The sequence below is a fragment of the Cryptomeria japonica genome, chromosome 7 (genome assembly GCF_030272615.1).
Source record: "Cryptomeria japonica chromosome 7, Sugi_1.0, whole genome shotgun sequence".
NCBI classification, from domain to species: Eukaryota; Viridiplantae; Streptophyta; class Pinopsida; order Cupressales; family Cupressaceae; genus Cryptomeria; species Cryptomeria japonica.
In genome coordinates, this window is record NC_081411.1 from 714,608,392 (window position 1) to 714,621,614 (window position 13,223).

Sequence of the window (13,223 nt, forward strand, 5' to 3'; positions counted from 1 at the left end):
TTGCATTTAAAACTTTCCTCATTTCTCGAGGCTTCATTGAGAAGAAAGCCGAAAACATTGCAGGGTTTCTTGGAAGCAAACCGTAACAGTATTGGGAGGTGGTGAAGCGGGGAGAGTGGCAACAATGGAAGCAAATTTCACATTCTGAAGCAGGAAACAGATTTATTCCTTCTACAGGGAAATAACCATTACACAACTGCAAAGGATGTTTAAATTTTCCGATGAATTATTGGCTCAGAGTGCTGCAATTGTGGTGGGGGGTGCTTTCAACTTGCTTATATTCAGGTACAAAACGAAGATGGATGTTTTTTCCCTCATCATGGCTTGGGGTTTGGAGCTGGGAGAATCCACTGCAACGGTGAGAAGAGTAATGCAGACAATTGTGCATGATGATTTTCCGGTGGGGATGGACTCCTTAGAATGGGTAGAGTCGGGTGTTGGTTTTGATGCACGGGAGGGACTGGAGACTGGTGCAAACGGTGGAAATGCAGGTTTGTACCCTTTTCTTCGGTGGCGAGGGGCATGTGCAAATTTCACCGCAGAGAGGAGGCGAGACAGGGCTAGGATGCGCTGAAGCTGATAGTGGAAATTAAAGAAATGGACGAGGTCATTGCACAGGCCAAGGCAGAGGCTGAGGGAGTTTCGAGACATGTGTTGTATCCTAGACAGCCGAAGGTGACAGAGAATAGAGATGCAGGGGTGGCAAGGAGTAAGCGTAGGAGGAAAGTCCAGTGAGTTGGTGATGTTTTTGTTTTATGGTGGTGTCATGTCTTTTTTGTTATACGTCTTTTTAGACTTGGCTTTGTCGGGGACTTTTGATGTAATTGGGTAGATTTTTTGTGGTCGTCTTTAATTGGCAAGTTTGGTAGGTTTTTTGTAGTCTTATGTCGTGGTGGCAGAATTGCCTTTATCGTAGTTTCAGATACTTGAGAAGGCTGTTTGGATATTATGTGAGAACTCTTTTTTGGTTATTAATAAAATCAAAATTATTACCAAGCAAATATATATATATATATATATAAATTAGCAAGATTGCCCTCAAATAATATTAACAAATACTTCGGGAAAAATAAAATTCAATAACTGATAATTTTATGGGGCTTGTTTATTGTAGTTGGTGTGGCTGTGGTAACTTTTGTGGCTGTAGTAGTTTCTATTTGAAATAATTTCATGGGCAAGATGCTTTTTTGTGTTAAATTTGAACTAGAATAAATAGATAGCAGAAAACTAAACTTATGAACGACACAAACACAAGAACTTATCCTGGGAAAACCCTCCACCTGAGGGTGGAAAACCCAGCCCACTCAAAAATGAACTTTATTATATCTCTAAAAATGAACGACACAATTGCAAATGAAGAGACCCCACGATGTAAGAAGAAAAGACGTCATCTTCACCGACAGCCACATAAACATGAAGAATCACCGACAGCCACATAAACATGAAGAGTCAAAGACAGCCACCAAAGCGATCATGAAAAGAAAACGAAAGTCAATGAACCAATGCAAGGTAGATAAAGGAACTGAATCCACTAGATAAATAGGGGACGTTGCATCTTTGACCTCTAACGCAGCTATACCTTCAACACTCCCTCTTAGCAAGAGAAAGATCTTCAATTCGTCATCTCATGACAGATACATACAGCTGCAACCAAAGAAAGTTAACAAAGTCTCATCACAGATTTTATTCAATAAAATTGTTATCTCCACATAAGAATATTCACCATAGCTACTCCTAGAGGGTGAATGAAAACAGAAATAAAAATTATAAAGTCATACACATGACTTCCACCATAGCTACTCCCAGAGGGTGGATCAAGGGATTTCACCTCGAACTTCTCTCGCAGAGAAGAACTCATTAATCAAGGGATTTCACCTCGGCCTTCTCTCGCAAAGAAGAACTCATTAACAATGAATTGCACCTTGAACTTCTCCCTCACAGAGAAGAACTCATTAGCAAGGGATTGCACCTCGAACTTCTCCCTCACGGAGAAGAACTCATTAACAAGGGCTTTCGCCTCAAATTTCTCCATCACAGAGAAAAATGCTTTAACCAAATCTTCATGACGATATAGCTCCCTCTGAAGCTGAAATGTCAAGCTCCTTCTGAAGCTGAAATGTCATGCTTCCTCTAAAGCTGAAATCAATCTTCTGACCTCCTTGTTCAAGGTTACTTCTTACGATATGTCAGACTCCCTCTGAATGTTGATTCTTCCTCTGCGAAGAAATGCAAGCAATCTTCCTTCCTTGAATGCAATCTTTGATTCGACCTTTTATAATTTTGCTCAGCTATGGAATTTCCATTCACTTGGATTGATCACACTGAAGCACCTAGTGATGATCCAATGGTTGTGTGGCCTTTGGCCCTCACCATCACTCATCATCTGTTCACAATATCTGCCTTCCTTCCTTGAATGCATTCTCTGATTCGTCCTTTTATAATTTTGCTCAGCAATGGAATTTCCATTCACTTGGATTGATCACACCAAAGCACCTAGTGATGATCCGATGGTTGTGTGGCCTTTGGCCCTTGCCATCACTCATCATCTGTCCACAATATCTGCCTCGTGCATAGTTTAAGCATCATCTGAAGAACTGTCTTCAATACCATCCACAACAAAGTGATGGACCAACCACATAAATGCGACAGAAATCCACCTGTAGCAAGGTGTGCCAAAATGCTAAGTTGCAATGCCCATCCTAGGACAAAAGCACAGGATCTACCTTCAAGTGGTTAGGCTTTATAGGAGGAACACGCTCTGATACCATGTTAAATTTGAACCAGAATAAATAGATAGCAGAAAACTAAACTAATGAACAACACAAACACAAGAACTTATCTTGGGAAAACCCTCCACCTGAGGGTGAAAAACCCAACCCACTCAAAAATGAACTTTATTATATCTCTGAAAATGAAAACAACTGTTGATAGTTTCAGATTACTATCAATCACAATAAGATAAGTTTGATTCTTCACAAATCAATCATGACAATTAAGTCAAATGCTACGTCTCATATATCATGACTTCATACACATTATTCTCAACTTTCTCTCAAACAAAATGAGAAGCCACCAATATAACTATCAATCTGCCGAAGAAGAAGACAACCGGAAATGAAAGAGCCATGAATATAAAGCATCGAATTGCAAATGAAGAAACCACACAATGTAAGAAGAAAGGACACCATCTTCACCGACAGCCACATAAACATGAAGAGTCACTGACAGCCACATAAACATGAAGAGTCACCGACAGCCACCAAAGCGATCATGAAAAGAAAACGGAAGTCAATGAACCGATGCAAGGTAGATAAAGGAACTGAATCCACTAGATAAATAGGGGACGTTGCAGCTTTGATCTCTAACGCAACTATACCTTCAACATTTTGTACTACAAATTTTACAATCCCCTCTTGACTAAGACTTAAAATAAGAAGTCTGGTATTATATCATGATGTGAATATTAATAATTATATATGAGATGCCATAAAAAATCCATTAATAATCATGCCTACTTATAGTTCATTCTGATGATATCATTTAGAGAATGGGAAAGGGCAACAAATTATTTAATTTACTTGTTTTTCTATGAATTTACACTTAAAGTCAAAAATGGAGGCTTCTTTCCAATTTGTGTGTATGCTGATCCCTTTTTAAAGGGTATGTTAATTGCAACAGCTACAGCAACATATTATCATGTTGCTTGGAAAGTTCACATGGTACTAATACATCAAGAGAGAGAGAGAGAATAAGGGAATTTGTCACTTTAACTCAAAGAAACGGGACTCGGACTCGGCTCGGACTCGGCAAGGCGGACTCGGACTCGGCAAGGCCAACTCGGACTCGGACTCGGACTCGGGACTCGACGTCAGACTCGGCTCCAGACTCGGCTGGACTCAGGATAGTGAAAAACTCAAGAAATTTAGAGATTTTTAAATATTTAAAACTTGTTTCAAACACCCTTTATTGAATACACCTTAAAGACACAATAACATCATCAAACTCGGCTCATTTGATTACATACACAAGTATACATCAATCACATAAGCATAAACGCAAATTGTAGCTGAAGAAAATAACAAACATAGATATATAAATATTGTCAAATGTATACAATATTACAAAACTCATGGAATAAAAAATCCATGTCATCATATGATCATCATCAAATGTTTCATACAAATACCAAAGGTAAATACAACTACAAGTCTATGGCTCAGAGGAGCTTGCACCCTCCGGCCCCAGCCCCCTGCGAAGGCGTCTAAGGTAGGTCCTAGATGATTCGACTGCCATAGCCGCTCCCCGTGACACCATGCCATGCTCACCAACATCAGGAACATCCGTGTCACTATCTGCCTCTGAATCTCCTGTCTGTGCTCGTGCTCTCCGCTCCTCCTCTGCCATGGCTACAATCTCAACCTCTATATCTACCTGGTCGATCCAATCAATGTCAGACTCGGAGGTTAAATTTTCTCTACTTCTATCGACGCAGTTTCCCCCATATTTTTCGACAGGGGTTTGGGGGCAGCGCCCCCAAGGTGGGGTCAAGGGGCAGTGCCCCTTGCGTGCTCCCTGTCGCGATACAGGGCGAGGTCGAGGGGCAGCGCCCCGCAAGGCCAAAAAAACTTATTACAAGTCTGAATTAGGGTTTCTTTGAGAGTCTTCCTTAGGGCCTGGTTTTGCTCTTGTTGCTAATTGGGTCTTGCTTGGTGAGTGAGTATCATTCTTGAAGGTCCAAGCTAGGTCAAGTTGGTGAGTGATAAAGTCTGGAATGTCATCCTGATCTTCAAATGCCCTAAAATTTGGCTAAGTCTGGAATGTCCTGATCCTGAAATTTGACTAAGTCTGGAAAACTGAAGAATCCTCCAAAAACTAGATTTTGCAATATAATTCCTGGAGGCCCAAAACCACTCTCAAACATCCTGACAGTATATATGGAATATAACTTAAAGTATTTTCTTATACTTAAATGTTATATTCCATAAAATAATCCTGACGGAGAGACCAAAATGTCAAATTTCGCCCTTCCAAAAAAACTTATTACTTTTTAAAATGTTTTTTTTTTGGTCATTTTATTAACTGAGCCAGTAGCCGAGTCTGGGGCTCAGGACTCGCCGAGTCTGGCGATTTTGAGCCAAAATCGCCAACTCGGCGAGTCTGGCGAGTTTACTCTCCAGACTCGGCCGAGTCCGAGTCCAAGCCCCTGGGACTCGTTTGGCCTGACTCGGACTCGGACTCGCCGAGTTTGGGCGATTTCGGGTGAGTCTTGTTTCTCTGCTTTAACTAGAGCATTTCTGTTTCAGAATAAAAGCTATCTCCCAATGGAATTTATCAGATCCATTCGAGTATAGAAAAAGTTAAAACACAGCTCCCTAAATTGTACAACCGAGAAAAAAACTTCCACAGAAGAAACAAAAAAAAAAATTAAATCCTTACTGTATTAGAAACTGTACAATTCAATCAGGAAGCATGCGCCTCATCCAACAAGAGGAACAAAGAATGCTAAGAGCAGATATTTAAGCATCAGCAATTGCAAGGTTGTGGAAACAAAGTTGGGCACAATGCTTTTATATAGGTACTCACCACCATATGTCATTAAGTGAACATTCAAAAAGTTGGTGGAATAGCAATGGAAAATATTCCAAATGGTAGCTGGCTCTATCTGCCACTTCTGCTTATAGTTATTTTTCAAGAAATACATAAAATAGGTTTTGAATGAGAACCTTTCTAACTTTGGCAGTCGATGACTGAGATCACAGGAATAAGGAAGAACTTGAATAAATCAGCCAAAGAGTGAGATATATCAACTCCAGTAGCGAGTGGAAAATATTCCAAATGGTAGCTGGCTCTATCTGCCACTTCAGCTTATGGTTATTTTTCAAGAAATACATAAAATAGGTTTTGAATGAGAACCTTTCTAACTTTGGCAGTCGATGACTGAGATCACAGGAATAAGGAAGAACTTGAATAAATCAGCCAAAGAGTGAGATATATCAACACTACTGACTAAGCTGTGAAGGAAATTCCCCGTGATTTAATCTATCAACAAATTAAACAAAGCAACTAGGGTATCAAGCTAAGTGCCTCTCGCCACCACACCCTGGTTTTCGCTAGGTAATGATCCCAACATGGAAACACATAGGAAATGGCTGGGAAACACCAAAAATGTTTCATTAACCCGAACCCCAAGACTTTTAGAGCTAAATTTCTGAAAAGGGACAAGACAGCACCCATGGGAGAAGAGCAACCTAATCAGGGAGATGAAATGACAAGGCTTCATGATGAATATAGTGCACTAAGCGTTGTCATTCCTCAGGACATGTCTTTTATGCAGTACTATGAGAAGATGCCAAGAAATGGGCATAGGAGAACGTATGAGGAGCAGCCCCGAAAGGATATAAAACACCGCCTAGGAAAGAAAACATTAGCCACTTTTGATGGATCAGGAAGTTGCTCCTCGAGAGCACCATTACAGAAATTGGGTAAATACTTCTATTTGAGTCCAATGTTTGATGAAGAGGCAATCAAGTTTGCCACCTTGCATCTACATGGTGTGGCCTATGAATGGTGGTATCATGGCATGGCACCTCAAGGCATGATTCATTCACTACTTTAGAAGAGTTTAGCCAAAGGTTTGTGGAAAGGTTTGACAGGAGGGATCCAAAGGTTCACTTCAAAGAGCTAGCGCAATTAAATCAAAAGGTCATCGTCAAACACTATATAGCAAAATTCCACGAACTATAGCAACAAAAATCGTTCGGGGAAAAAATCAGCAAACCAAAAGTATAAGATTTTTTGAAAAAATCCAAAAAATGGGTAAAAAATCAGATTTAAAAAAAAACATAAAAAATTCTAGTAAAAGATACAAAAACTACTTTTTTTTTTAATTTAAGGTCATTTCCATTACAAACACATGTTGATTCAATTTGCGGTAAATAATATGACTGTAAGCTATCAGAAATTTCATAGTCAAGCAATCATTGGTACAAAAACATTTGTTTATATTGAAGACATTGAAAAAAAAGGATTGTCAACTATTTCAGCTGCCACTTTGAACATCCAATTTTGCTATATACAATTTTTGCAAATGGCATCATTTGGGCAGATATATGATGTAATATTCTATTACGCCTTAGCCATTCTATTTTTCTTATTTTAAAAGTTTTTTTCTTGAACAATTTGATAAGTGTAGATACTTTTTATAAAATCTAAAATTATATTTAATTAATATATTTTTATTTTATTTATTTAATATTGTAAACTAGATTTTTCATCACTATATTTCTAATTCATTGAACGAATAAAATACAGAAAACCAATAATATATTTTTATCATAATATTTTTACAAATAAAATACATACAAAAATCACTGACCGAATATGGTTCAGTTTCTAACTCACGTCTTCCTCTGTCTTCCCCGTTGGGACTCTGTAATGCAGCCAAAAATCTTTCTCACATCTTAGGTAGGCACAGAGGTAACATAACCAAGCACGTCTCGTCATGACTATGCCAGTAGTGGCTTTCCTCTTTGCGTACTGATTCCTCCTTCTGCCATGCCATTTTAATAGTTTTTAACTTTTAATTGCCTATTTTTGTGGGTTTTTAAGGGTTTTCAGCATCTTTTTTTCTCACAATTTTTCACAAATTTCAATTGCAATTAATCAATATTAATCAGGATTAATCTGAAAAGAGTTGTTGACAATCGATTAATGACCATTAGGCAATTTATTTTGGGAAAAAGTCAGCAATTTTGTTGATCCATGATTTATCGCAATTAATCGGGTTTCATTGCAGATTAATGCTTCTATGCCACAGGCTACTTGTGATGATCCCAGATGCATCAGAGAGGAGACTCATAGTACTCTTCATAGAAAGCCTATCTAGATTCTAAACCACTCAAAGGGTTGGTAAAGGCATTTGATCCAAATTCCTTGCAGGAATCCATCAAGAGAGCTCTAAATTTAGAGGATTCAATGGCAAGAGACCAATTCTATTCCAAGAGGGCAACCCCATTTCAAAAGAGGCCTCCTCCTAAGAGTATTCCTCAACCCAAAGCATTACCCCCAAAGCCAAATTAAAGAGGTATCCAAGAATGAACTTTGAACAAAAAAGTTGTTCTTCACCTGTCAAGATCCGTGGCAGCCAAATCACAAGTGTTTGGGGAAGGATCAAATACACTACAAAGAGGACATCTTCGATGCAGATTCAAAGGAACATGAACGTTAGCATGAGGTTGTGGTGGATGAGGCTGACCATCAGGACCAAGGAGGGGAGAATCTAGGAGGCACACTTTATTGATAGTGGGGCCACCCACAATTTCATTGATGCAGGGTTAGTGCCTAAGATTGGGTTGAAAATATTAGACTTTGAATGGTTTAATATTATAGTGGCAAACAAGTGTAGTATTCCATGCAGCCAAAGGATTCAACAATTGGAGTTGACTTTAGGCAACAAAAAATCTGAGATAAATTGTATATGATTAGAGCATTGGCTAGATGGAGTTGGTGTTGGGAGTGCAATGGTTGAACTAACTTCGTGAACGTACAAAGAGTTATCGATCCATGGAGTTGAAGTTCAAAGCTAATGGGATGGAGGTAGTTCTTCGCAGCCTTTTTAATGGAGGTACCATGGTAGTTTCAGCTGAGAGGATGGAAAGAGTTTTTCAAAAAGATCAAATGGCTTGGGCAGCAGAATGCTTGATTACAAATGCAAGTTCATCCAAGGATAGGAGGTCCTACTATGTTGATATTTAGTCCATCTTGGATAAACACATAAAGGTGTTCAAAAAAATTCCTCTTGGTCTCCCACCAGATAAGTGCTTTCAATATGTGATTGAGCTTGAGGAAGGAGCAAAACTTGTCATCACCATGCCCTATCAACGCCCGAGGAGATACATCAATTATAGAGCCCTCAACAAAAAAGACAAAAAAAGATCTCCACCCCATACTCAGGATCGATGAATTGATAAATGAGCTTCATGGAGCAAAATACTTCTCCAAGATTGACTTACATTCAAGGTATCATCAGATAAAGGTCGCAGATGAGGACGTGCACAAAACAGCCTTCAAGTGTCACTATGGGCATTATGAGTTCTTGGTCGTACCATTTGGATTGACCAATGCACCAGCCACATTTCAGTCTTGTATGAATCACATATTTATTGTGAAAATTGAGTAAATTTGTGTTGTTTTCTTCGATGACACCTTGATTTTATGTTTTGATTTTCAGTAAAACATAGGAGAATCATCTGAGGAACGTAGATGAGGTGCTTGGCTTACTGGAGCAGCATTCATTGTATGCCAAGGCATCCAAATGTGAGTTTGGGTTGACCGAAATATCATATTTGGGGTTCAAGATTACTGCCCAAGGGGTTAGCATGGATGAGGAAAAGATCAAGGCAATGGGAGCCAAGGATTTGAGCATGGATGAGGAAAAGATCAAGGCAATGGGAGCCAAGGATTTGATTCATCAAAGTTTGGATGTGATGAAAGCACTAAAAGAAAACCTACAGCAGTCTCAAAACCAGAAGTTGTATGCTGATTGCCACCAAACTGAGAGGTTTTGAGGGGGGGGGGACATGGTATATTTGAGATTACAGCCATATAAACAGTCCTCTCACAAATGTAGTAGTGCCAAAAAGTTGAAGCCACAATTATATGGGCCTTATAGGAGTAAGAAAGATTGGAGAAGTTGCAAATGAGCTGGAACTATCAGAGAACAACAGGATCCAGATTATTTTTCATGTATCGTGCCTAAAGGCGGCAGGTTACCTCATCATTAGAGCTGCCACAAATTGATAATGAAGAGGAATTGATTCTTGAACCTGAAGCCATTTTGGATGTGAGGGAGAAAAAGCTTTGATTAATTTTTATCATATTATGTATAGAATTGCTAGCATTTTATTTAAATCGTCTAGGTTATAGTTTAGGGGGGACTGCAATCATGGTTATAAATGCTGTGGTTTGGTGCGTTTTTTGACGGGGGCATGACAATAACTTTGTTTCTATAAATGGCAGCGATTCCTAAAATAAGAGGATTTAATTAAATTAAGAGTTTCATGGCAGCGGTTGAAGGAATGATTGTAACCTTTCAATGTACTGTTAGCAAATTAATTTTATTTAAATTATTATTTCCCAAGTGCAGCGATAAAGGGTTGTAACTCTTTTTTAAGGGGCAAAAGTGGTGATGAAAAGGTGTGACCACTCCTCACTCAAAATCAATTGGGCAATCATCCAAGAAAAAAGGATCAATTGATCAAGCAAGAATTTCTGATCTGGAATATGAAAGAGTTCTGATCAAATGGGAAGAAGCAACCGTTAACTATGAAAGGATGACTCTTTATGAAGTAAGAGACTCTTGGTAAAAGTTGTGTCTCTACGTCCTCTTAAAAGCAATCTAAGGAGGGTCTCCTCCCTAAGGAGAGGCATAAAATGAGAACAGTACTTATACATAGAACCTGCATTTATAAAGGATATCGAAGGATCAGATAAGATTTCACATTCAGGCAAGCAGCAGACTTGTGAACTAACAAGTATTTGGTATGCAATTGGGATAAATGTTATCATACATATATATTCTATTTGACCAAGATATTAATAAGATTTGTCAATCTATTATGTTTCTTTATTAATAAATTTATCTATTCCTTATCCCCACAAGCAATCATTCATGAAATGGAAGGAAATATATTAGGGAGAGGCAATAGACCGGTTCCCCTAAAATAAGTAGGCCACCCCAAGTGGATGGAATTGTCTTAGTTGGATGTTCCTGACAATTGTGGGCCAAGGGGCAAGTTGTCTTGGTTGCTCCGTGATCTTGGGCTTAAATGAGCTGAACAGTCTTTGGGCACCTTTTCATGGTTTTCCTCTCCAAACACTATGGTTGGCTATGGGGAATAAGCTAGAGTTTACATTCTAGTAGCAAACTTATTTATCATTTCATATGATGTTAATTTTCATTAACTCTCAAGCTCAATAACTTTTAAATGAATTAAACTTAGAATACTATTGGCAAAATGATATATATTGTTAGAATTGTTAATTTTGGGCAAAAACAGGTCTATCCCAATTTGGGAACATTGCAGTTATTCCAGAATATTTGTTCAAGTGGAAGAACTTACCCCTCAAGGACATCACATGGGAAGGAGTGGAAATCTTCGAGCATCCAAGATTGAAATTGCTTGAGAGCAAACAATTTGGAGAGGGGAGAACTTTCATGTCCCCACCTTAAGCTAGGTTGACCCAGCAACTCTAATAACAATGTTTTTAAACGATTTTGTAATAATTTGCATAAATAAAATATTATATAAATTTCGAAAATTTGAATTTTCCTAGCAGCAAGACCGACGTCTCCTCCATATTTTGGGCCGACCTATGTTGTTTCATAGCGTGGTCAGGTATATAGGCGGCTCGCCCAATCAATGAAGGCATGAATATTTCGGATATTAACCACAGTCAGCAAATTGCAGGCCTTGTGGGATGAAAACCTCAGAAGGCTAGAGTCAGTAGGAAGACACACCTATCCCCTTTTATTGTCAAAATCTCACAATTGAGAAATTTCACAGACGGTAACCATCTTAAAATTCCAAGTATTGAGCACCAAGGAGGGAAGGAAAAGTGGCACACCAGAAACTAAACATATCAATACTTACCACTGAGTATTGCCAAATTCATGCTAGATTCAAGCAGTGATATTATCCACCAATATCAGGCACCCATTCCCTGCCACAGGTGAATCATAGAGCGTACTTTGATTTGTGTCTTTCAACACCAACAAAGCAGAGAAGGATAGATAGGAGAGGGCCACACGGTGCAAACAAGCCCACGCTGTGCTAAAGAGTTCGATAGTTGATTAGTTGAGCCACGTACTGAAGATAAATCTTGAATCCATGATTCACATGGTCAATCTACAAAATTTCATCGCTGGCCTTAAATTGTGAATTTGAGGTCTGTGTGAAAATCAGACACTGGTAAAATATCTTAGTTCATATTAACAAGTAAAGATTGCAATTTATAGAAATACAAAAACACTGTAGAAATTAATGATATTACCTACCTCTATCTACCAAATACTGTAGATGCATTAATAAAATCTAACAACCTAAGTTGACCATAAACAATATAAGAAATTATTATTCTAACACCCTCCCTTAATGGTCAATCTATCAAAAACACCAAGTTGCCCCCTAAATTTTACAAATTTATCCGAATTCAAAGACTTGGTGAGAATATTTGTAGTGTGGTCCGTTGTCGGAACATACTGCAACTGAACTGATCCTTCTTCTACCAGCTTGCAGATGTAGTGACAATGAAGTTCGACATGCTTGGTATGTTCATGGAAGACTAGATTTTTGGCCACTTTGAGCACCCCTTGATTATCAGTATACAAAGGAGAAGGACCTGTCTGTGGCATCTACATGTCAAAGAGCATCCTTCAGAGCCAAACTGCCACACATGTGGCCTTGACTGTTCCCCGCTATTCGGCTTCGGTCAAGGAAAGAGCCGCGGCTTGTTGCTTCTTGCTGCTCCAAGTGACAGCACCAGTACCCAAACTGAATACGTACCCAGAAGTGGATTTTTTGTCATCCACCAATCCTGCCCAATCTGAGTCAGTATAACCAATCAGCTTTGGATCGTCGTACCTAGTATACAGAATGCCATAGTTTGAAGTGCCTTTCACATATCATAACACTCGCTTCGCTGCAATCCAATGATCAGCTTTTGGAGCTGTCATGAAGCGAGAGATGTAGCTGACAGCAAAACTGATGTCAGGTCTAGTGGCAATGAGATAGATGAGGTTGCCTACTAGCTGTCTGAATTTTGTTTCATCTACTGCAGGTGAATTAGACTTGGCTGATAACTTCAGCCCTTTCTCCATAGGTGTGGAAGCAAGTTTACAATCTTGCATTCGAAACTTATCCAGTCAACTGCGGGCATTCTTGGACTATGAAATAAAGATACTGTCATCAGTCTGCCACACTTCGAGACCTAAGCAATAATGGAGAAGCCCCAAATTTGTCATGTCAAAAGCTTGGCACAAGTCCTATTTGATTGCGGCAATCAAATGTGCTGAATTTCCAGTATTGATCAAGTCATCCACATAGACAACAAGAAAAAGATCTCCTCACAGGAAAGTTTGACGTACAGATCAGTGTTAGAGGGACTACATTGAAAAACCATGTTCAACCAAATACTGATCAATCTTGAAGTACCAACCCCGAGGG

At 39.0% G+C, this 13,223-nt stretch overlaps 1 protein-coding gene across 2 annotated transcripts in view; it reads right to left on the minus strand.

The window, feature by feature from the left end:
- LOC131040254 (probable small nuclear ribonucleoprotein F) overlaps positions 1-13,223 on the minus strand; it is a 39,253-nt gene that overhangs the window by 7,595 nt on the left and 18,435 nt on the right. The window lies entirely within an intron of this gene.